The following is a 26691-nucleotide window of genomic DNA, read 5'->3' on the forward strand; positions in this document are numbered from 1 at the left end:
CTCCCACTACGTATGTACCTACTTTATGACTACTTGACAAACATATTATGATGACTTACCTTACACTTGTCATCATATTTTTAACATTTACACTTACTTTATGACACTTGTACACCTACCATTCTTACCTACACTTGCCCATACACTTGTACCTACTACCTATTAATATAGTATGACTACTTTACACTTGTCATACTTTACATGCTATATTTATTACTAATGACACACTACTATTACTACTTGACTTTTTTACATTTTTACGTACTAACTTTTTCTTTCTTATCTTTTTGACTTGTCTTCTTCTTCTTATCTCCTTCCGTCTTTATCTTATTCCAGCTGGACATCGGGAATCACGTTATCTTCTCCATTGCATTTTGAACATATGTGGTCAGGGTATTTGTGACCAATTAGCTTGCAATACCTGGTCAATAATTCTGCCGAAATAAATCCTTCTTTTAGTGCTCGTGTTGTAGGTCGTTTTCTGGCTTAAGTAATGAATAAATCCATCTGGACTTCATCCATATCTGCTTTCCTTAGCTCCCTTGAATTGAATAGAATCATTAACTGATCTCTTGCATAGTAGCTCCATATTGCGTTTCCGTTTAAATAATTATTTGCTAGTTCTTGTATAATAGTTGATATACCAATTATTCTCTTATTGGCATAAAAATTGGGTATCTCGTTTTTTGTATCTCTGGTTGTTGTCCGATATCTTCTGGTATTATCATATCTTTTGTTAGTCCTATCTTTACTACTTGTATCGGAGGTTTTATTTCCTCGTGTAATATCTCTGCTGTTGCCGTATAAAACTTTACATAGAATAGATTTCCCTTAGTAACTCTCTTATAAGTAATAAATGCTCTATGTAGTTCTGGTATTCCGCTTAGTTCTTCTCCGTCATATGTATATACAGTATTTAGTAATCCATAGTTATAACATGTCCTTACTAAGTTGGCGTTAGTTTTTGGTTGTGCAATTAGTTTATTATAACCTTGCAGTCTTTGGGTTAAATAATCTGGTTTGGTTCTTTTGTAGTTGATCTGGGGTTGCGGTTTAAATAAGTTTGGATTTTGTATATTTTCGAATATAGGTTCGTGTGATGTAATTATATGTCTTTTTCTCATTTTGGTTTTGCAAACTATCTGCGTATGTAGATGTTTGTTCTATGGACATATGTCTAGGTGTCCTTTGGGTAAATGGTTTTGCAAATAGCTGGTTTAAGTTAGCATTTTTATGTTGTTTATCGCTAACTTGTTTGCTTGTACCTGCAGCTGTATTTAAACAAATTTGGGTTTTAAGGAGTTTCCCATCGTCTCCTTTTAGCTCTGGGTTTTTTCCGTCTTCCGATCGACGTAGCTCCGCATTTTTATAGTCATGCTGCTGACTAGCTTTAGACTTCAGATTATCTTCATTAGTCTTTAGCTTTTGTATCTCGTTGTCCATACTATCCACTTTTACAAAGTGTAGTAATGCTTTGAGTATTTTTCATTGTATCTTCTTCCTCAGTCTCAGTCTGAGTAGCTTTGTCTGATAGTAATCTGCAATAACATTCTTATCAGTTTTTATTACTTCAATTGTAAATGTAAAATTTAATATATTTAATACCAATCTCCTTATTTCTTTTGTTGTTACCGAATCTTGTATTTTTCTTGTTAGCCACCATTTTACTTGTGTATTATCTGTTCTTATAATAAATTTGTTATATACAATATATGGTTCAAATGATAATAAACACTTATATACTGAATATAATTCTTTTCTATTTATTTCCCATTTTATTTCTGTATTATTAAATGTTCCTGAATAATACCTGCAATGATGTTCTATCGTAGTGTCATCATACCTGTATTTTAATATTCCTCCATAACTTTTTTCACTCGCATCTGATTCTATTATATAAGTAAATTTTTTTGTTTTTCATCTGGAAAATATAGTTTAGGTACGTTTTTACATAATAATTTTACCTTTTGTATTTGTATTTGGTCTTTTTTATCAAAACTGATATTCTATATCTTTCTTTAATTTTTCTTATATGGTTTTAAATTTTCTGCTAATTTTTGGTATGTATTCTCTTACTTGATTTACTAGTCCTAAGAATGATTGTAATTTCTTTTTTGTGTCTAGTTGTTCATTTGAGTTAATTATTTTTTGTACTATATGTGTTTGCATTTTTATTCCGTTTTTATCAATTTGTATCCCTAAGAATTCTATTTGATTTTTCATTATATCAGCTTTCTTTTTACTTAGACTTATACCTGAATATTCTATGATGTGTATAAATTTTTCTAATAATCTTATATGTTCATCTTGGTGTCTTAGAATATAATAATATATCATCGATGTACACTACACAATTTTCTATTTGTTTAAAGTAATTGTCCATAAAGTGTTGATATCTACCTGGTGCGTTTTTATATCCAAATGGTAATACATTCCATTCATAAAATCCTTGTGGTACAGTGAATGCTGTTAGTTTTTTAGATTCTTCTTCAAGTTTTAAGTGGTAAAATCCTGATTTACAATCAAATTTGCTAAAATAATTATATCCTTGTATTTGTCTTATCTTTACTATTTTATTTGGTATCGGATATTATATGTTTTAGTTTTTGCATTTAAATTTCTATAATCAATAACCATTCTACTTTTTCCTCTTTTTTGTTCACTATGTTTTATTTACGATAAATGCCGGGCTTGTATGCTTACTATTGCTTTCTTGTATATATCTTTTTTCTAGTAATTCATCTATATGTTATCTTAAATTCGGTTAAATCATTAAAATTATACTTTAATGGTTTTTGGGTTATTATACTGTTATTATCAATTAGCTCAATTTTTACTTTGGTTTTATGTTTTTCCCATCCTTGTAAAGGATCCTCACTATATAATATTCTAACTTATTTGAATTATTTTTACTTTATCTATAGAGAATATATTAATTCTATTTTAGGGTCTTCTTCTTTTATATTTTCTAATTTTTGTGTAATTTTTCACTTCCTTTTATCCATTCTGTTGTTTTTCGTTTTTTATTATTTACCCTTTTTGCTCCTATTTTTTGTTTACACGGTGTTGTGAACCACCAGTGTGTTTTTGTTATTATATGTGGGTATAATTTTTCTAAAAATGGCATTCCTAGTAGCATATCTTTTGTAGTTAATTCAAAGTTATATATTTCTTCTATAGTTAATATCTTATCCCATATTTGTATTTTTATATTTTTTGCCTTATATGTGATCATGCTTCCTTCATTATTAAAATCCTGTTACTACTATAGGTGTTTTTATTTTTCCCACTTATCTTCTGGTAAACAATTGTATTTACATATATTAGCTTCTGCTCCCGTATCTATCATTGGTGTATAATATCGGTTGTAATATCCTTCTATTATTATCTTTGCAAGTATATATATTTTCATATTTTTATCATACCAAAGTCCTTTTTATTATTACTCTTTTATTTTCATAATTTATTGTTAACTGTTTGTCTTCTAGATTATATGGTTTTTACTTGTTCAACCATTTTATTCCTAAAATGATATTTTCATTTCCTTGATATATTTTGAATTTTATCACTATTGGTACTCCTCCGATGATTATTTCCTTTTCTGTAGTTTCTTCGGTATACATTAATGCTTTTGGTAGTTCGGAGCATGATTGTTCAATAGTTATTATTTCATCTTCCGTCACTAATTCTCTTGTGATATAGTTTTCTTCTCGTCCTGTATCTATTAATATTAAATATTTTCGTTGTTCCATTATTCCGGTTATGTAGTAATGATGTGGTTTTATATCTTCTTCTATTGATTTTTGTGGGGTTTTATCTATTCTCCTTGAGGTACTCATTTTTGATGATGTTTGGGGTATCTCATTGTTTATTCTTTTCGATGTGCTTAGTCTTTCTTTTACTATTTCTAAATCTTCTTCTATATCAATTTCATTATAACTATAATCATTTTTATCTATGACTGTAACTATTCTTTCAAAGGGATCTTCTATTTTTATTTTGTCTATTTTATTTTTTGCTGTTATTTTATGTTTTGTTGTTAGAACATATAAGTTTTTACACCTAGCTGTAAATATTTTACTTCCTGGGGCCAGTTCTATTCCTGACATTCTCCAATATAATACTAACGATTTATCTATATTTCTGCCATTTATTGCTACTGAGTAATTAGCACTTATTATAAATTTAAATTTTTGGTATATGAGGTTACCTCTTACTGCACTTATTACACTTTTTTCTATGGGTTGTATAATTCTATCATCCGCTAAGTATATTTCTATGGGTGTATCTATTCCTTCTCTAAAACATGTTTTTATTAATATTTCTGTTCCTCCTAAATGTACATATTCAATTGGATTTTTTAGCCTTAATATCTTGTATTTCTTTATTTATTATTCGTTTATTTATTATTGGTATTTTGGCCTTTCCTTTAGTATATTTGCAATCTATGATATGTTCTCTTTGACTTACTACATAATATTCTTCTTTTTGTCGTTTAAACCAGTTTCTTACTGTTGGTATTTCGAATATTTTTGCTACGCTTAGGTCTAATTCTTTTCCTTTTATTTGTTTAAATATACTATTATCAAATATTATTTTCTATTCTAAATATTCTTCGTCTTGATGTTTTTCTTTATTTATTGTTTGTATATCTGCTTCAGTCATTTGTTATATTATAGAATTCATTTCTATTTCTATGTCATTATCTATTTCATTTTCCGATAATTCATATATACTATCATTGCTTTCTAATTCATAATCTACGTATTCTATTTGTGTATATTTTTCGTCATCTATTATTATTTCTGATATTTGTTTTTTCTTTGGATTTTTAGGTAATTTACAATCTCTAGCTATATGTCCTAATTTTCCACAATTATAACAAGTACATTCCGTTAGTTTTCTTTTTGGTCTATATGGTCTTTTGGTTTTGTAATTTTTTACATAGTACCTTCTTCTTGGTTTTTTATATTTATATTTTGATCTATATTTTTTATTATATTTCTTTCTATTTTTGTAATACTTATCCGTACAACCAAATTGGGGTGCTGTTTTATTTTTGCAACATGCTAAGTTCTTTATTAATATTTTTTCCATTTTTATTTCTTCTTTATGCTTTTCACATAGTTCCATAAACCATCGTTGCAAGAATTTCATTCTAGCTCCTAAGGTGTCCGTTAATTCTGCTTCATTCCAACTTTTTATTATTTTTGAATTAAAAGGTTCTGGTAATTTTGTAAAATATAATTTTCTTATTTCTTTACTTTCTTCTGTGCTATATGTTCCTTTATAATAATATTCTCTAAATGCACATGTATATTCATCTATGTAACACATATTGCATATTACTAATTTTGTCATTAGATTCTGATTTATGATTTTTTCTTTATTTTGTTCTTCTACTTCTGTTGTCATACTACTAAATTCATTTCTTATAGCTACTTCGTATTTATATAATATTTCCATGGTTGTAGTGGCTATTCCACCATCAAATTTTTTATTATTTCTCAAAGTTGTTAAGCTTTCATTTGTTAAATTTTGTAGCCATAATTTTACTGTTCCTATAAGTGTTCTTTCTATGTATCCTGGTGCCTCTGCTATTACTATCTTGTTATCTATTAATTGTTTTGATATGTATCCTACCCATAATTGAATTGTTTTATTTATGTCTGTTACACAGTCTAAATCTAAAAATTCATGTTGTCCAGTTATTGGTTTAGGCGTCCATTTTTTATTTAATCTTTTATCCCATGTAGTTTTTTCTTTATCATATTGTTCATAATTTTCATTATAATATTTTGGATTAAAATTTTTTGGGTTTTTTACTCCTGATGTGCTAGGTTTTTCGCCTATGTCTACGTCTTCTGTATTTACTTCTAAATTCTTTGTATTATCTATGTTTGCTAAAAGTTCCGTATATGTTTCGCTTGTTTCCGAATGTTGTTCTAGATCATCATCGTTTATTTCATCAACTCTTATTTCGGGTAGATTATCTTGGTTATTTTCTTCTTTTTCTCCTAATTCATCTTGTAATTGCAATTTTTCTTTAAATTTAATTATCTCATTTGCTAATTTTGTTTTTTGTTCTTTTTCTTTTTGTTTAATTTCATACATTTCTTTTAATATTGCTAGCTCTTTTTCTAGCTCTATTATTTTAGTATTCTTTACTTCTTCTAATTGTTGTACTTCCTTTTTTGCTTGTTGTTTTATTTTTTCAATTTCCGTTCTTCTATCTATTTCTTCATTTTCTTTTGTTATTCTTACCATAGCAGTTAAACTATCTTCTAGTTTTACCGTTTCTTTTTCTAACATTAAACTTATATTGTCACCTATTTTCTTATATCTTCTTCCTAGATTAGAAAATATTATCTTTATTTTTAATCCGTCATAATTTTCATATGTTTTTTCATCTATTGCGTTTCTTCTTTATTCATTTATAAATTATGTTGTAGTTTATATTCTAAGTTATTTATTTGTATTTCTAGATAAAAAATAGTCTTTCTTTGTGCTACTATAGATTTGTGACAAATTCCTGCAAATATATTACTATTAAGTCTATTTTGCCTATGTTCTAATTCTTGTCGTTTTTCTATAATTACTTCATTCAGTTTTTGTCTATATTCACTATTCTTGTTATTCATTGTATTTTTAAGTATTGAATATATTTATATTCTATTTTAGATATATTATTTATTAATTGATCTAACTTTTCATTATCAGTCTTTGTGATATTAAGTTGTTTATATTCCGGATATAATTTATTTAACTTTCTTCTTATTTTTCTTAATTTTCTACTTGTATGTTTCTTAAGTTGTTAAAATTTAGAAAAAGGGTTCGAAATATATCTGAACTTTGACCGAAATTGTTGTAACAATATCGAACTTTGGAAAGAACCTTTTACTCCATGTACTATTTAATTGTGTATTTTAAAGGTATATATGTGCCCACGTGGACACATTACTATTTATAATGATGCAATATTTATGATGTCCACCTAGGCACATATATAACTTTAAAATACACTATTGAATAGTGCAGAGGGTAAAAGGTCCTTTCCAAAATTCGGTATCGTTACAACAATTTTGGTCAAAGTTCAGATATATTTCAGACTTTTTTCCCTTAAAATTTTAGATTGTGTTTGTTTAGTATTTTGATGTTATTAGGAGTTTAGAGCTCATAAATGAGTGATTCTTGCGCCATTCTCGTCGCTTTAATATGTGTGGTAGTATCCAATCTTCATTTTGGCATTATCTCGTGGTTTCTTCATTTGATTTTCTTTTCTTATCCACGAATTTATTGGGGAACATTGGAATTTTATCGCTTTGGACTTTATTTCTAATGAAAAATATATATTAGGATCCATATGTTATGGGTAAACTTATTTTTTGATAAACTTTTTGATTCATCAATTATTTTCAACATATTAATTGCGTATAAGCTTGAGCACTGAGTTTCTCCCGATACATTTAAGGGTTGATAAATTGAGGATTTCAAGGTCGATTTTAAATGTGTTTTCGATGAAATTTCATATTTGAACCTCCTTAAGCATGGATATGATATTTTTCAACAAATATCTCAAATTTGAGTTAGGATTTGGGACCGGAGTATTGTAGGTTCTTCTCATGAATTTGTATTTTCAGTAAATTAAAGTTTTGAGCATGATTGCAACTAATTTTTCATTATGTTTTCCTTTGTGAATTACAAAGCCTCTAGGTATTATGATTTTTTTGTATAAAAATTCTAAATTTACCCTTAGCCCTCAAGCTTGACTTTTTGGGTTTTATCGGACCCTGTTAACAAAAATCAACATTTTGGATTTCATTGTTCATGTTTTCTTATGGGTATTCTACATTAGATTAGTTGTCGTGGATTATGTCGCTCGACGTGAAGGGAAGGCTAAAGTACCACGTTTATTTCTATCTCTTTAAGGTAATTGAACCACTTTTACCCTTCATTAAGTGTGTTGAACCTTGTATCCCTTATAGTGTGGTAAGGACTAATTGCAATTGGATTCTTGTTTATTGTTAAATGTTGATTGAATTCTAGTGATGATATTATGGGGTAAAAAGGAATTCGTTGATATAATAATGTATGATGTGCCATGAATGGTTTGAATAGTTATATTGACTCAATTATGATGATGTGCTAAGATTGTGTTAGTGTGAATTGAGTGTTGATATAAAATTTATCATCTTCTCATTATTCATATGAACATGATCATTTGCATTTGTCCTGAAACACTATGATGAGATTTGGATTGTTATTTATGTCGAAGGGAAATGGTTCTGCCTATTGATAGTTATGCCGGGGGAAATAGTTCCGGTGAATGAGTTATGCGGAAGGGAAATGGTTCTGGTGAATGAAATATGCCAAAGGGAAATGGTTCCGGTGGATGCATGGAGTCCTCCATGGGTACCAACCTAATATTCATCAGGTGTGTATCATTAGGACACACATGCATTACTCTAACTGATATTGCACTACATTATATTGCAATTCATCCTTGTTCCTTTATCTTCTTGAGAGGATTGTTATGATCTTGTTGCTACTTGAATGTGAAACACCATGTTGGTATTATGTAATTATTGATGTGTAAGTTGTGATGTCTTATATGTGCTATGTTGTACTATGAATTGTGAATTGTTAGTTTGTGTTGGTCTTATTTATATGCAGGTTGTAGTATTTTGTGGTTCGAATGGTGTGTTAGAGTACTTATGTTCGGTATTGCTTTACTTAGAGTTAGCTAGGGATGCTTGTTGAGTACCGTTGTTTTTAGCTACTCACTTTTTTGCTTTCTGCACTTATATAGGATACGACCTTGGATAGTCTTTATCGCTCTCTCTGATCTTCATGTGAGGACTACTTTTTGAGTTCGTGAGGTAGCTTCTTGTATTCTTGGCAGATGTCACTTATTCTCTTATTATGTCCTTGTTCTATTCTACATTCAGACTTGTATTTCGTTCGAATCTATTCTAATACTTAGAGGCATGTACAAGTGACAACGAGGTTTGTCGGGGGGGAGGGGGGCAATTGAGTCATTTTAGGATTCCTGCATATTTTTATTTTGATTAGAACTAAAATTTTGTATTTTTGCATTTACTGTATCGAGGTTTGTTTAGGTTGACCAGTCTTGATAGAATAAGACACGTTCCATCATACCCAATTGTTTGGTTGTGACAAATGATATCAGAGCTGCAGGTTCAGGTCTCATATTGTACATGTCAAGTTTAATAGAGTCTTGAGGATCGGTGCGAATATATCTATTACTTATATTCGAGAGGCTATGATGACTTTTAGGCAAATCATTCACTTCTTGACTCTCTATCGTGCCTCCTTGATCCTATCTGATTCCATTGCTTCATTCTATTCTTCACTTATAGTGATGACTCATGCTTGGTTCTTTGTGTTGAGTGTTTGACATATATTCTATTTTTTATTTTACTAAACACAAATAATGTGTAAGATTATCAAAGTTTTGATCAGTAAGAAATATAATAGTTCAAACACTTTATTGCATATCTTAACACATCATCATTTTCTTTTTTAAAAAGTTGTTTTTTGTCCAAAAAATTCGTACGATAGTCTTTCATTAAATCTAAATACGTTGTCGTGATAATTTTTAATGTCATAGTCAACCTGAGGACATACACCTCCAAAATTTGTTACAACTCCTAAAATGTAGAAGAGAAAAAATATCACATACCAAGAATTATGATGATTTATTGTATAAAAAACTCACAATTTAGCCATTATATAAATTTTCAACATGAAAGATAATCCCACAAAATGTCAAGAGAACAACGGACTAGAGCAATTGTAGGCACCCAAGATATTTTTTCTAGTTCTTCTTTTCCTTTCAACAATAATAAAAAAATAAATTAATTATTAATCACAAATATAATTTTTAACTTACAAATGACTGAAAAATACAAATTAAGAATATTATTGGCACAAAAACATCAATGTCACAATTTAGCAGTATAGAAATTTTCAACTTGAAATGTAATCCCAAAAAATATAGAGAGAACAACGGAATCGAACAATTTAGGCAGCCAAAAGTATTTCAAGTTCTTCTTTCCCTTTAACAATGAATAAATAAATAAAATTAATCAGTAATCACAAATATAATACTTAAATTACCCATTAATAATAAAATACAAATTAAATGTATGTTTGCCATTACTGTTGAGAGCCCAAAGCACTTATTTTGAGGAAAAACCACTTGTTTTAAAAAAAATTAGGTATTTGGAAACCTGTAAAAGTGTTTTTGATTCTAAAAGTGCTTTTAAATAGAATCAGAAGCAATTTATCTGCTGTTAAAAAAAACTAAAAATTCATACTTCTTAAAAAAGTAGAAGTAGAAGAAGACTAAAATATTTCCTCCATAAAATATATATATATATACATATATATATATATATATATATATATATAAATTTACCAATATATCTCTTATTAATTAATTAATATATCTCATATGTTTGGTATGCTTTATTTAATATTTTACTTTTTATTTTTATATAATAAATTATATATTATATTTTATGTTTATGTCTTACTGTTTTACGTATTATTTTTGAGAATTAGAATTCTTTTTTTGTAATATTTAGTTTCTCTCTATATAATACTTTTAATATTAAAAGTACATTAATACTTACTATTTTATCATAATTTGACTCTCAAAAATATTTTTTTAAAAGATCAGTTAATTATAATTTGCTTATAAAAAATACTTATTAAATGAATTAGTCAAACACAAATTACTTTTTTTCAAAGAACTTTTCTGAAAATGTATTTTTAAAAGATGTTTCTTAATATAAGGTATGGAAACATCAATCTGCAAAAAAGAATAGTGTTAATTAAAAAAGTGATCAGTATGCTTTTGATAAATTATTTGAATGGATAAGGATATATATAGTTAGAGAAATTTAGAGGGGGGAAGAGAAGGAAAAGTTGTCCGCCAATGTGAGAAAAGAGAATGAAAAAAGTGGGAGTAATAGTGTTTTCCAAATCTTCTTCTATTTAAAAAAACAAAACAATTACAAACGGTTACAACTACGTTTAGTTGTTTAAAACTTAAATATATATTCCTAAATTGTAGGCGACTTTGCATCCGTAGAAACATTACATATAACCCTTTTTTAAAGTTAATTTTTTTTCCTCTTACGCCTTTTTTTATTTTTATTTTGTTTTATTGTTTTGAATTTTTATTTAAAATGATGACACTGGCAGATTACGAGTTTTCTGTTTTCCTTTTAATCACGTGGAACAATAGCCAGTTACTTTAAAAAAAATAAAAAATTCCACTCAATCTTAACTCCATCCTTTATTTTTCTTTAACTTCGATTGTATTCTATTTATTTAATGTAAAATCTTATCCCTATTTTTGTGGTGCTATATAGATATATATATAGAAACAGAGAGTGTGTCACGACCCGAAATGGGTAATAAATGACACCTACACTTAGGTCTCATTTGTTTTCATTAAGATTAGAACGTCTAAATCTGAATATTAAGATGTTAGAATCTGAATCCTCATCTGAATATTAAGATGTAATTCCTAGGTCTGAATATTGTATCATTAAGATTGTTTGTTTTCAATATCGAATGTGCATAATTTATTTATTTTTTAAATCAGGAATAAAACACTATATCTATAGAAGGTATAACTAAACCCAAGATAAATTCTTCCAATAAATTGTTGCAAGAATAAGATCATAACCCACCCCAGAAAAAAATTATTTATATGTTTTCTTAAACAATTTTTTATGAACAATGATAACTTCTTCCGAAGAAGTTTTGACAACAAACAAATTGTGACAAGAAGAGTTCTTCATAAATATTAGTTCACCAAGTAATATTGTATATATTAAAAATATTAGGCAAATATTTATAAAAGATTACTAAAACTTACTTATTCGAAAGAAATAATGGTTTGGTTGGAAAAAAAGAGGAAGAAACTTAAAACTTGCTCATTAGTGAAACAAGGAAGAAGAGAATTTTTTTATGAAAGAACATTTATTATTTTAATAGAGTCTGAATGGTATTAAGACTCTGTTATATATCTGATTCATTCAATCTCATTGAGACCCATTATGAGGATCTTTGAAAAACAGAAATAATTGGTCTTAATGGGCTCAATATGAATGATTAAGATTAAGACCTTAAAACCAAACACACTTAATGGGCTGAATCTGAATGATTAAGATTCAGACCACCATTTAGTGCAAACAAATAAGGCCTTAACCTTCTAGGTCGGTAAACTATCGAATGAAAATTCAAACTTATATTAACTATTCAACTTCTGAAATACAACAATAATGCAAAGACTCAAATATTATTAAAGTAAGAAATAAAATCAACTAGTGTGTATTACATATCATTTCCCGAAACCTGAAAGTCATTGTAACACCTCATAAATTTGAAAGTTGAAAAAGAAAGAAAAGCGCAAAAATTCTTTTGAGGCATTGGTCTACGAGACTGTCCAACGGACCGTAGGAAGTCCTACGCGTCGTAGGGAGGGGATTGTAGAACCAGAGATGCGTTTTTGAAATATTAAGTTTATGAAGATTGACCTACGAGTAGCCAGCACAAAACTGTAGGAACATGGATGAGTCGTAGATGGCTCTCGTGTAAAGGATTCAAATATTTGGTTTAAGACTTCAGTCCTACCAAATTTGATGGGTCATAGTTTGTTTTATGGGTAGGGTTGTCTCGTACAACGTATCTTGACATGGAGAAATTTTGGAGTTTAACATGTGTTCTATGGATGGGTTCTACGGACCGTAGATTGGATGACGGACCATTGAAACGTCTCGTGAGAAATAATTGTATTTTTGGGTTTCTAAAAGTGGTGCTACGGTTGACTAGTACCGGCCGTAGGAAGTTCTACAAATTGTAGGTTCTAACCTTAGGTTTGTCTGGTAGTTATTTTTATGGGAATTCAGGTCTTTTCCTATGCATTAAATACCTATACTATGTCATTTAGGCCCTAATTCTAAGTCCTATAACTGTCCTTTTATTCCTAATTAAACCTAAAAACCTTCACATAAACTAAAATTCTCATATCCCATCCTAGTTCATCCCTTCCAAATCATCTCAAGCCTTAAGAAGAAGATCTAGTGTTCAAGTTTCAAGTCTCCTTATTCTTCTATTGAATTTTGGCTTTGAACCTCAAGGTATGTAGGGTTTCATCAATGGGTTCCATTCACTCATTGAGTCCCAAAGATTTCTCAATTCTCCAAGTTCAATTTCATTAATCTGATTACAGTTTCATTTCATTCTTCATGGGTTCTAATTGTGTTGATTAAGTTGTTTGATCTTGATCTTGATCTTAATATGATTTTTTTTACTCAATTACACGTTTTTCAATTTATTTCATATTAACCCCTGCATTGATCATGATTTTTTTTACTATGAACCCCTAAAGATATGAATTTATGAAGAAGCTATAAATCTATGAATGACATTTTTATGAAAGTTATGCATGATTTATGAAAATGATTTTTTTAAGACCTAGGTTTCTTTAAAATAAGCATCAGTGAAATTGTGAAAGGTTTTGTCACATATAAGGAATTATGATTAGTGAAAGGTTATGACACCTCGGATGTTGGAAAGTCAAAATGGAAAGAAAATTGTAGAAAATTTGACTAAAGGAGGTTCTACGAGTCTTACCTACGAACTGTAAGAAGTCCTACAAGATGTAAGAAGGAAGTCGTAGACCCGGAGATGATTTTTTTAAAAATTGAGTTTTGAAGTTTGACCTACGACTTGACAAGACGAGCCTAGGAGTTTTGACGGGTCGTAGGACTGACTCATAGGATTGATTCAAAGATTTTATTTAGGAACTCAAGTGTACGAAAGGAAATGATGGTTCATAGAGGGTTCTACGGACTCTAGAAAGTTCCCATAGAAAGGTTCCATACTATAGGGGAGATCCTGCAGAAAATAGCTCTTACTAAAATATGGAGTGAAACTTGGGTTTTACGGATGAAGTGTACGGACCGTAGAAAGTTCAACAAACCATAGAATGGTCTCATGGGAAATGATTGAATTTTTGGGTTTCTAAAGTTGGTGCTACAGTTCATTAGGACGGACCATAGAAGTTTCAACGTACCGTAGGTCACAATTGTGGAGCTGTCCGACAATTATTATTAGAGGTTATGTGGATCTTTTACTATGCATTTAATACCTATACTACATCATTTTACCCCTAATTCTAAGCTCGATCACTACCCTTCACCCTTTGAAAGATCCCCAACTCTCTCATTCAAGATAATCTCTTAATCCTTTCTAAGGTTTTCTTCAAATTCCTCTATCTAGGTAAAGGAAGGAGAAGCTAGGATTCTTCAATGCAAGTCTCCTTTATTCATCAATTGCTTAGTGATTCAAGATCAAGGTATGTAGGGTGGTTATCAATGGGTTACATAAACTTATTGAGTCCCTAATGATTCCTCAATTTCTAATTCAATTTCAATTCAATTGGTTAGGATTTCATTCAATTCCTCATGGATGGACTTAAATTGTTTGATATCGATCATATTATGATTATTTAGATTCAATTACATCTTTTCCAATTAATTCCATATCAACCCATGCATTGATCATGATTTTGACTATGAACCCTAATTTGCATAAATTTGAAGAAAAGCTATGAATGAATGAAAGATATTTCATGAACTTAAGCATGATTTATGAAAAAAGGATTGTTTATGATCTAGATTGATTTAAGATAAGAACTAATGAATCGCGAATAGTTTTCTCACATATGCATGAATTGTGAAAGGTTTTCTCACATACTTAAGAAATTATGAAAGGTGAAAGGTTTTCTCATACATAGTTTAAGGAGATACTCTACGATGTTTGTAGTTTGGATTAGTAACATAAATTGTGATTTTCCATGGATGATGATTATTTTATTTATATGACTATCCCGTTGGTATTCTAGTTAGCACGTAGAGGATATTGAGATGGAGGCTTTCCCGTTAGTAGAGACAGGGTCTCTAATAACAATCTCATTGTCCCTAACTATGTGCCCCTATAGATTGTCTTATGTGACATAGCTAGTGGATCCTCCTAAGATAGAAGTTTAAGGTCTTTCCCTTGGAAAGGAAGGATATCTCTCTTTGGTGTGGGAGAAAGACACCAGATTCCATTTTATTGCTCACATGGTCAACGTCGGTTAATAGTAAATATCTACCAAAATGAACTAAGTTGATTTCAAATGTTTTATGAAGCTTTATTTATGATTTTATGATGCATTTTCCATGTTTATGATTAAGATTCTCTTTAAAGGTTTTTACAATAATTAGCTTGGTGATGAATATCATGTTTTCAATTATGCCCCATTATGATCTTGTTTCATGTTTTAGTGCATTCCCATCATACTTAGTACATTCCATGTACTGACTCATACTTGTTCCTACATTATTTCGGGCTTGGCGATTCATCTCCCTCCATTTATCGTTAGTGATTACATCAGAGACTGGAAAACTAGGTGAGTCCTTATACTCCAAGGATGATATCACCTTTTTTGCTTTCTTATTTCGTTTATGTTTCAAATGTTGTACGTGTTTTATGGGTTACGTCTAGAACACTCATTTTGATGTAATAGATTGCTTGTAAAGACTATGTTAGACTTCTGTTTTAAATATCACATTTTTTACTTCTTATGAGATTCTTTCTTTACTCTATAATGTTGTGTATATGTATGTCAAATGACTTGTGTACGACCTCCTCTTGGGGTCTTATACTCATTTTCACGTCTAGGGTGTACTTTGGGTTATGACAAACTTAGAATTCAGAGCACAAGGTTTTATAAAAAGATCCTAGGATGTCTGACAAGCCCCATTGAGTAGTGTCGTTTTCATGAATGTGAAGTGCGCCACATTTGATTAATAAGAGGCTACAAAGCTGTGACACCCCATAATTTTTTTGAACTAAGACCCGAACCATCCTTCATTGTAGGTAGGATTTTACCGAGGAATTTAAAATTTCTTGAGTGTTAAGGTCAATAGATGAGCACCTTGATTCCATGAAGAACCGTAGAGAGTTCATGAAAGTTATTACTAAGTTCCTTTAAGTTTTGGGTCAACTTCAAACGACCATAACCTTCAGTACAAGATGAGTTAGGCACGCTACAAGATATCAAATGAAAGGTCTTGGAATCCTCTTTCCAAAGCCACCGAGTTTACTAAATTTCAAAGTCGTATGAGGGAGATATGCTTGTTTGAAGTTGGGTTGTGCATTTAAGGAAAGTTATCCGGATTTAAGAGGGGTATTTTAGTCGTTTCTTTACCCTATCAGATTTATTTCATTTTTAGTAATTAGATAGGGGTCTAAACTAATTTGGTTCAGTTTACACAAATCCTAACTCATTCTAGGGGTTTAGAAAAGAGTTCAACAAGAGAAAAGAGGAGAAAGGCCAAGATTTTGTCGAGTTCTTGAGGATTTGATTTGGGATTTTGCCAAGGGTTTAATCCCTAAGAGGTATGTAAGTTCACATAGCATTGGGCTCGTTCACCCACACGCCAATCATGTTTATTTCAACGAAATTCGTTCTAGAAATTTGGAAGTTTGATGATCTTGAATTGTGTTCTTGAAATTGGCTTCCGTTCTTCAGTTTGGATACAATTGTTGAGTTTTGAGGAAATCGTGTCGATTTTATAGTATTTTATGAGTAGAATCTTGTTTAGATGTGTTGGGTATCTGAACCTAAAGAGAAATTGAGAAAAGAGAATTTCATCTAGGTAAATTAGGGTGAGAAAATGAGGAAGAAAAAATCGGACAGAAAACAGGTACCAGGTCCGCGTCGCAGACATGTTCCTCGATAGTGAAATTTTTCTCTCCGCATCGCAAAGAGAACGCGGACCCCACTATTTCAAAAATTATTTCGACCAAACATTATAATTCATCTCTGCGTCACGCATTTGCTCCCTAGAGAGTGTTTTTCAACCGTTTTTCATGATTAACTATCTAAAACACTTTCCTATCACAAATAATAACCTTAAATTCATTATTAAAATTCAAGGTAGAGCTAACAGTTATGTCTTGAGAGTTCTTTCAAATATTTTTGAGAAAGTTCCTTTGAGTCTTTTTAAGGAGTCTTCTACAATTTCAAACAACTTGTTTCAAGACTCAAGCAAATGAGTATGAGAATGAGGAAATGTATTCATGAGTCTAGTTTATCATCACGAGATCCTTCATATCATGAACCATAAATCTTGAATTCATAATTCACATTCAAGAGAGAGTTAAGAGTAGAGGTCAAGAAAGTCTTTGAGTTCAATTGTGAATCCTTTGAGATTAACTATCAATTCTTTAACTAAGTTTTGAGGAAGAAAGTATGAGAATGAAAAGAGTCGTATACATGAGTTTCATATTGTTAAGTAGACCCTCAAGTTGAGTCGTTCATGCCCATAAATTCCGCATGAACTTCATAAGTTGAGCATCTTTGAGAGGATTTTTATCTTCAAGTTCTAACTCTTGCGTATTGAGTTCCTAATCCCTTTTGAGATTACATTCCTAGTATTGGGACTATTATATGTTACCCATTAAGGTCTTTGAATTGAGTTGTTCACGCCCATAATTCTGCTTGAACCCTATGTATTGAACATTCTTGAGATGCATAGTATCATGAAGTCCTTGAGTTGAGTTGTTCATGCTCATAATGAACCCTCTGAGTCGAGCATTCTAGAAAAAATTAGTGTCATTGAGTCCTTGAGTTCAGGAGTTGTTGAGTCTCAAGTATTGAGTTATGTTTATGGTTATTGAAAACCTTGAATTGAGTCGTTCACGTCCATAATTCGACGTGAACTTTATTCTAAGAAGTCTTTTACAATTTTTTTCTAAACTTGATTTGATACTTTCGCACTTGAGTTGAGAAAGATAGAGTCGAGTTCATTTTCTTTAAAATGATATATGGTAACTAAGTATTCCCAAAAGTTTTTGTTTTCACATTTAAAAGAGGAGGAAATTGAGATTTCCGAAAGAATTTTGAGCATTTTGAGTAACTTCTCTTGTTAGAGTGAGATTTTGAGTAATAATCTCAAACCATTGAAAGAGTTATGTTTTTAAACATATGAGTTGAGCATACTTTTGGGTGTAGTATTGAGCACCGATATGGGGACGAGTTCAAATAACTCAAGTCTCCATATACCATGTAGACAACATGGGTAATAAGGGTCATACTTCTTAGATGATTCCTTAGTACTTTTTAACATAGACTTGTGGATCCAATTTGTTGAGAGGTTCTATACCCTGACAAGGTATAGGACAATTTTCGCAGCGTGGGCGAGACGTTATATCATTATATAGCTCATAGTGATGGTTGTCGGTTAGAGAAACTCCCACAAATATATTTTGAATTCTTATATGCATAGACTTATATTGTATTTATATATACAAACTGAGTTATTATTGTATTCTTCAATACATTGAGTTGCTAGCTATTGTTTTAAAGTTCTCCATATATTGTATTTGTATTATTTCTATATCATTGAGTATCTTGAGTTGAGTACCTTTGAGTTGAGTTGAGTATCTAATCTTGGAGTTGAGTATCCTATTCTTGAGCTGAGTTTAGTTGAGTGAGTTTAAAAGAGGTATGTATGTTTTCTTTTTTTCAAGTTCAAGATTATGTTATGCCTTAGTATTCCCCTTACATGCTCATACATTCAACGTACTGAGCCATTTGACCTATATCGTTCCATGATGCAGATACATGTATTCAGGATCATCAATAAGATCTTCGTTAATACCTATGGAGTTCAAGTTAGCTCTGGTGAGCCTCCTTGCTTCAAGAAGATTCCATTTACTCTCAGTTTTGTCAGGATGTCGTGGGTCTTGTCCCGACTTCCATCTTTGTCATTTAGAGGTTTCGTAGATAGACAGAATTTTTTCAGAAGTCTGTTCATTTATTTTGATAAATGTTTTAAAGACTTAAGTAGCCTATTTATGAAGAGTTGAATATATTAATTTTATTTAGAGTTATCTATTCAGTATTGTTCAGATTATTTTAAAGTTAAGTAATTTAATTGAATTCAATTTTTAAGCCTTTTGTATGCTTGAGTTAGTCTTCCGCTTGTAGTCAGCCAGGATAAGGGTTCGCTTGGGGACCAACAGTGGTTCTCGAGTGTCAGCCACGTCCAGGGTGTGGGTTCGGGTCGAGACAAACTTGGTATTAGAGCTAAGAGTTCAAGTGTCTTAAGGTGTCTTTGAAGCCGTGTCAAGTAGGATCTTATTTATGAATGTGAGGGCCCCACTTCTATAAATGAGGGACTACAGATATTTAAGAAAAGTTTACCTTCTTTCATACTCTTAATCGTGCAATAGATCTAAGTCATAAAGATTTATTCATACTCGTGCATTTCTCAGATTCATTCAACTACCCCTCATACTAGAGGTGGTTGAAAAGGAAAGTAAGTCCTTTATCGATGAGTTGTTCTTAGCAAGAATTTTGAGGAAGTCATGAGACTCTAGAGGGGCATGAGAAAAGCCCATGAGAGAGTTAAGTGTTGAGTTTCAGAGGAATGCACCCATAATTATATGAATCGTATTTTGAGCTAAAAGTGAGTTGTACTCTTTTCCTTAAGCCTTGTTTCAGCTAAGATCTTTATGAGGAAGTATGTTTAGAGCTTGGGTAGTATTTTCACCTAAAGAGGTAGCATGAGTTACGAGATCCTGGGCAGTAGCAGTGAAAGAGCCCAAAGTTAGAGGAAAGTATACATAGGTTTAATAATCGAAGAAAGGGAGATAGTGATGAGACGGAGTATGTTATTATAGTCATGCACCCAGTAAGTTGTTGATGATGAGTTTTCCCTTATGGGTGGACTAAGAAGTGATGAGTTGTGAAGATCTCATGATAGAAGGTTGAGTAAGAGTTGCTAGTAAATATAAGATAGCATATATCTTTTTAACTAGAATAAAGTTGATGCCGACGTGTGATACGCTCAAATTACACCTCCCTAAAGAAGCATAAGCAATAGTTATCAAGTAAAGAACCCAGCTTGTAGGTTAAGGTCGATCCCACGAGGAATATGGTTTAGACTTAACTTTAACTAATGATTATATTTGTTTAGTAAATGTATTTCCGAAAACAAGTAATTAAGGGGGGGGGGACGGGGATGGGGAGGATTTGTGAAACAAATTCAGGAAATTATGTAAGTAATCAATGAGCAAGATTCAAACTTTAGTTGTTATCAAGATGAGAAAGAAACTAGGGCGTACATGTTCACCATAAGCTTATAACTCCGTAACCCTAGTAATCGCAATCCCTTCCTAGTGTATTACATGCAAAGTGATAAGTTTGGTATCTCTAAATCCTTGGTCCGGCATCTAGAGAATTTCACCCCGCACCTTGGTCCGGCTATGTGTGTATAATTTACTAACCCTTACCTTTACCTCATATTAGACATCACATCGATGTATGGCTTAGTTTTCACCCTCGCACCAATTGACTTTCATACCATAAGGTAAGGAAGTTAGTTTCTAAAGGGTGTGTCTATCACTTAGTTCAAGTTAATGACTCTATTGTTGAGATACCTCCTCTTCAGTCAGTTCAGTAGTAAGAGAGTTTCCAAAAGTCTTTCCAGATGATGTTCCCGAAGTCCCTCCTGAGACAAAGAGAGACTTCTATATAGACCTTCTTCGAGACACTCTTCCTATATCTATTATGTCATATAGAATGGCTCCAGCAGAGTTAAAAGAGTTGAAGGAACAATTGAAAGACCTCCTAGATAAGGGCCTTATTTGATCAAGTGTCTAACCTTGGGGCGCTCCTGCCTTTTATGTGAGGAACAAGGATGGTTCCCTTAGGATGTGTATAGATTATTGTCAGTTCAACAAGGTTTACCATAAAGTATATGTATCGTCTTCCAAGGATTGATTATCTTTTCGATCAACTATAGGGTGTCACTTGTTTCTCTAAGATAGATCTCAGATCTGGCTACCATCAGTTAAGAGTAAGGGAATGTGATATTCCAAAGACAGCTTTCGGGACCTATTATGGTCATTATGAGCTTCTGGTCATGACCTTTAGTTTAACTAATATGTCTGCAACGTTCATGGACCTTATGAATAGAGTATTCAAGCCTTATTTAGATACGTTTCTTATCGTCTTCAATGATGACATACTAATATATTCGAGGAATGAGGAAGATCATGCTAGTCATCTCAGAATAGTTCTCCAAACTTTAAAGGATAAGGAGTTGTATGGCAAGTTCTCTAAGTGTGAGTTTTGGCTTGAATATGTGGCATTCTTAGGCCACACTGAGTCTGGAGATGGAATTAAAGTTGATACTCAGAAAATAGAGGCAGTGAAAAATTAGCCTAGACCCACATCTCCAATTGATATGAGGAGTTTCTTGGGGTTGGTTGTCTATTATAGAATCTTCGTTGAGGGGTTCTCATTTATTTCATCCCCTTTGACCAAGTTAACTCAGAAAATAGTGAAGTTTCAATGGTCTAAAGCCTGTGAGAAGCTTTCAGAAATTGAAAAAAAGGTTGACTACTGCCCTAGTTTTGACCTTATCAGAAGGTATGCAAGGCTTTATTGTCTATTGTGATGCGTATAGATTTGGTGTGGGTTGTGTATTAATGCAGAATGGTAAAGTTATAACTTATGCCTCCAAACAATTGAAAGTTCGTCAGAGGAACTACCCAACCCATGATCTAGAGTTGGTTGTCGTAGTATTTGCTTTGAAAATATTGCGCCATTATCTTTATGGTGTTCATATGGATGTGTTCACCGATCACAAGAGCCTTTAGTATGTGTTTACTCAGAAATAGCTTAATCTCAGACAAATGAGGTGGCTAGAATTACTCAAGGATTATGACATGAGTATTCTTTATCACCCAGGTAAGGCTAATGTTGTTGATGATGCCTTGTGCAGGTTGTCTATGGGTAGTACAATCCATTTAGACGAAGATAAGAAAGAGCTAGCAAGAGATGTGCATAGACTTGCGCACTTAGGAGCCCGACTAATGGATTCCACAGAAGGAGGAGTTGTGGTGATGAATGGGGCTGAATCATCTTTAGTGTCTGAAGTTAAAGAGAAACAAGATCAAGAGCCAATTTTGCTTGAACTGAAGGCAAATGTTCATAAGCAAAAAGTAATAGCTTTTGAACAAGGGGATGATGGTGTATTGATGTATCAAGGTAGATTGTGTGTACCAAGGGTGGATGAAGTCCAAGAGAGGATCATAGAGGAAGTTCATAGCTCTAGATATTCCATTCATCCATGTTCCACAAAGATATATCGCGATTTGAGAGAATTCTATTGGTGGAGTAGTATGAAGAAGGACATTGCAGAGTTTGTTGTCAAGTGTCTGAATTATAAACAAGTTAAAGTAGAGCACCAAAGGCCAGGCGGTATGGCTCAGAATATAGAGCTTCCGGAATGGAAGTGGGAGATGATTAATATGGATTTCATCACAGGTTTACCAAGGTCTTGCAGGTAACAGGATTCTATTTGGGTGATTGTCGATCGAATTACAAAATCAGCCCACTTTTTGCCGGTAAATACTACCCATTCAGCCAAGGACTATGCCAAATTGTATCTTCAAGAAGTAGTTAGACTTCATGGAGTTCCGGTCTCCATTATTTCAGACAGAGGTTTTTTGGAAGTATTCCAAAAAGGCTTGGGTTCAAAGGTGAACTTAAGTACTGCCTTTCATCCTCAGACAGATGGGCAAGTAGAGAGTATTATTCAGACTTTAAAGGATATATTGAGGGCTCATGTGATTGATTTCAAAGGTAAATGGGGTGATCACCTACCTCTTATTGAGTTTTCTTACAACAATAGTTACAACTCTAGCATCCAAATGGCTCCTTATGAAGCTCTTTATGGGAAAAGATCCAGATCTCTTATTGGATGGTTTGAAGTTGGTGAAGATTGGTTGATAGGACCATATTTAGTTCATCAAGAAATGGAGAAGGTGAAAGTGATACAAGAGAGGTTGAAAATGGTGCAGAGTCGTCAAAAATCCTACACTGCTGTTAGGAGAATGGAGTTGGAGTTTGAAGTAGATGATTGGGTATACTTGAAAGTTTCACCCATGAAAGGTGTTATGAGATTTGGTTAGAAGGGGAATCTTAGTCCCCGGTATATTGGCCCTTACAAAATATCAAAAACGGTAGGTATTGTAGCTTATGAGTTGGATTTACCACTAGAGTTAGCCGTGGTTCATCTGGTATTTCACATCTCCATGTTGAAGAAGTGCATAGGCGATCCTTCATTGATCATACCAAATGAAGATATTGGGATCAAAGATTTGGAAGGGCATTTTCCTCTTTTCCTTTCCCAATTATTTTAATACATTTTCGGGAGTTTAATTGGGGTGAAATCAGATTTTGGTTAGTTTAGAAAATTGGAAATTTACGCTAGGGCTTGGATAAAGAAGAACAGATGAGAAACAAGAAGAAAAGGCAAGATTCGTCAAGATCGTACAATTTGGTAGTGGATTTCGCCAAGGATTTAGTCCTACGAGGTATGTGAGATCACATAGTGTTGGGTTAGTTCACCCACGTGCCAATCATTATTCAATTCAGCGAAGTTATATTGATTTGAAATTAAATTATATGAATTCTTGATGAAATTTCATTTGAATTCTTGTGGGTTGAGTGTCGTTGAAGTTTCTTGAGTTTGTTTCATGTTGTTGGGTGTGATTTCGAGTTGAATCTAGTATATATTGAGGGTATAATCGATTCTAAGTGTTTGGGGAAAGAACTAAGTTGAAAGAGGGGGTTTAGAATTGAAAAACGAAGGGGAAAATTTGAAGTTTTCTAGGGAGTGGTCTGGGGCGCTGCACCAGCCAGAGCGCCCCACTTCAGTGTCTGAAGTTTGGGCTCTAGGTAGATGCGCCAGCCAGAGCACCACAACTTCAGCTCTGAAGTTTGTGCTCTGGCGCCCCACGCCTCTCATAGTGCCAGGAACGCCAGTTCGTCCCATTTCTCCCCCATAATTCCGTACTAGTTCCTTAGCAACATACCTATGTTTTCTAGTTGATTACAACACTCTAAGGTACATCTAAACATCATGAAATTATCCATCAACATGAGGTCGTGAACCTTGAATCCATAATCCAATTCACGTAAAGTTAAGATCAAGTTAAGGGAAGTAAGATTCAAGTCAAGAGAAGTTCTTAGAGTCTTCCAAAAGTCTTTTCAAAATGTTTTAACTTTATTTAAAGACTGAAAGTTTAAGTTGAGTAAAGAGTAAATATTGAAGTTCATTTCTTTAAAGAGTATATGGGGACTTTGTATTCCCAAAGAGTTTAAAATGTTTTTACATTTGAACAAGGAAACCTTGATTTCGAAAGAGCCTATGGGCTAGTTTTCAGAAAAAGAGTAAATGCTTTCTAAATTAAGGAAGAGAGGAAACTTTTATTTCCAAAATAGCCTTTGAGTTAAGTTTTGAGAAATTATCTCAAATCACAGAAAGATGTATGTTTTTAAACATAAGAGATAGTATCATATTTTGGGAGTAGTATTGAGCACCGATATGGGGGAGAATTCAGACAACTCACAACCCCCTTAAATCATGTAGCCATCATGGGTAGAAAAGGGTCATACTTTTTAGATGATTCCTTAGTACTTTTTTTAGCATATACTAGTGGATTCACTTAGTAGTCAAGTTCTATACCCTTGGCAAGGTATACGATGACCCTGGCAGCGTGAGGCAAAACACTGTATCATTACAATAACTCTTACATGATAGTTGTCGGTTAAAGAAACTCCCACATAATTATTTGTATTCTTATATAGAGAGTTTAATTTTATTTTTACATACATTTTAGAGTTATATTGTTTCTTTGCATACACACAGAGTATTATTGTATTTCCAAATTCACAGAGTTGATATCCATGTTTTGAAAAGCTTTTCTTTATATTGCACTTTTTTTATACTACTTTATATTGAAATGAGTTCAGTTAAGTTGAGTTGAGTTAAGCCAGTTAAGTTCTTCAATTCCTTTCAAGCTTATGTCTTGTTTTAGAATTCCCCTCGCATACTCGTACATACAATGTAATGATGCCATTTGGCCTGAATCTTTTAATGATGTAGATACAGGTAACCAGGATTAGCATCCAGCGCATCGTTGATTCAAGTTGAACTCCAGAATTGTTAGTGAACGTCCTTGCTTCCGGAGGATCCCTTCTCCTAACATTAGTGTAGGATTTATAATTATTCTGTGCCGTTTTTAACCTCTCTTGAATAACTTTCACCTTCTCCATAGCTTGATGAACTAAATCTGGTCCTATCAACCCATATTCACATATTTCAAACCATCCAATAGGAGATTTGCTTCTTCTCCCATAAAGAGTTTCATAAGGATCCATCTGGAGCTAGAGTGGTAACTATTGTCGTAAGTGAACTCGATGATAGGTAGGTGATATTCCCAATTACACTTGAAATCGATCACACACACCCTCAACATATCCTCTAAGGTTTAAACAGTGTGCTCTGGTTGCCCATCTGTCTGAGGATGAAAGATAATACTTAAGTTCAACTTTGAACACAAGCCTTTTTGGAATGACTTCCAAAACTGTACACTGATGTTAGGAGAAGGGATCCTCCATAAGCAAGGAGGCTCACCAACAAGTCTGGAGCTCAACTAGAATCAACAATGCGCTGGATGCTGACCTGGTTACATGTATCTGCATCATTAAAAGATGCAGGCCAAATGGCATCAGTTCATTGAATGTACGAGTATGCAAGGGGATTTCTAAAATATGACATAAGCATGAAAGGAACTGAAGAACATACGTGGCTCAACAACACTCAACTTCACTGAAATCATTTAAATACAAAGAGGCATAAAACAAGTGCAATTTAAAGAAATGCTTTTCAAAACATAGATATAAATTATGTGTATTTGGAAATACAATAATACTCTCTGTGTATGCAAAGATGCAATATAACTCTGAAATGTATGTAAAAATATAATTAAACTGTGGATATAAGAATACAAATACTTCTGTGGGAGTTTCTCTAACCGACAACCAACATGTAAGAGCTATTGTGATGATACAACAGTTTGCATCACGCTACCAGGGCCGTCCTATACCTTGCCGAGAGTATAGAACCTGAGTACTTAGTGGATCCACTACTCTATGCTAAAAAAACACTAAGGAATCATCTAAAAAGTATGACCCTTTTCTACCTATTATGGTTACATGGTTTATGGGGGCTGTGAGTTGTCTGAACTCTCCCCCATATCGATTCTCAATACTACTCCCAAAATATGATACTAGCTCTTATGTTTAAAAACATACTTCTTTCTCTGATTCGAGATAATTTTCAAAACATAGCTCAAAGGCTATCTTGGAAATCAAAGATTCCTCTCTTTCTTAATTTAGAAAGCGTTTACTCTTTTCTGAAAACTAGCCCAAAGGCTCTTTGGAAATCAAGGTTTCTTTTTCTTCTTCAAATTTGAAAACATTTTAAATTCTTTAGGAATACATAGTCCCAATATACTCTTTGACGAAATGAAATTCAATGTTTACTCTTTACTGTTTACTCAACTTGAACTTTAAGTCTTTAAACAAAGTTAAAATATTTGGAAAAGACTTTTGGAAGATTCTAAGAACTTCTCTTTACTTGATTTTACTTCCCTTAACTTTGATCTTAACTTTCCTTGAATTGAATTATGGATTCAAGGTTCGTGATCTCATGTTTATGGATGATTTTCTATGTT

At 32.3% G+C, this 26691-nt stretch overlaps 1 pseudogene; it reads right to left on the minus strand.

The window, feature by feature from the left end:
- Positions 1-23945, minus strand: part of LOC125817308 (uncharacterized) — a 38061-nt pseudogene extending 14116 nt beyond the window's left edge.
- Positions 23946-26691: the final 2746 nt, after the last annotated feature.

This window comes from Solanum verrucosum, unplaced genomic scaffold, assembly GCF_900185275.1.
Source record: "Solanum verrucosum unplaced genomic scaffold, falcon-dt-bn FXZP01000258.1, whole genome shotgun sequence".
Classification (NCBI taxonomy): domain Eukaryota; kingdom Viridiplantae; phylum Streptophyta; class Magnoliopsida; order Solanales; family Solanaceae; genus Solanum; species Solanum verrucosum.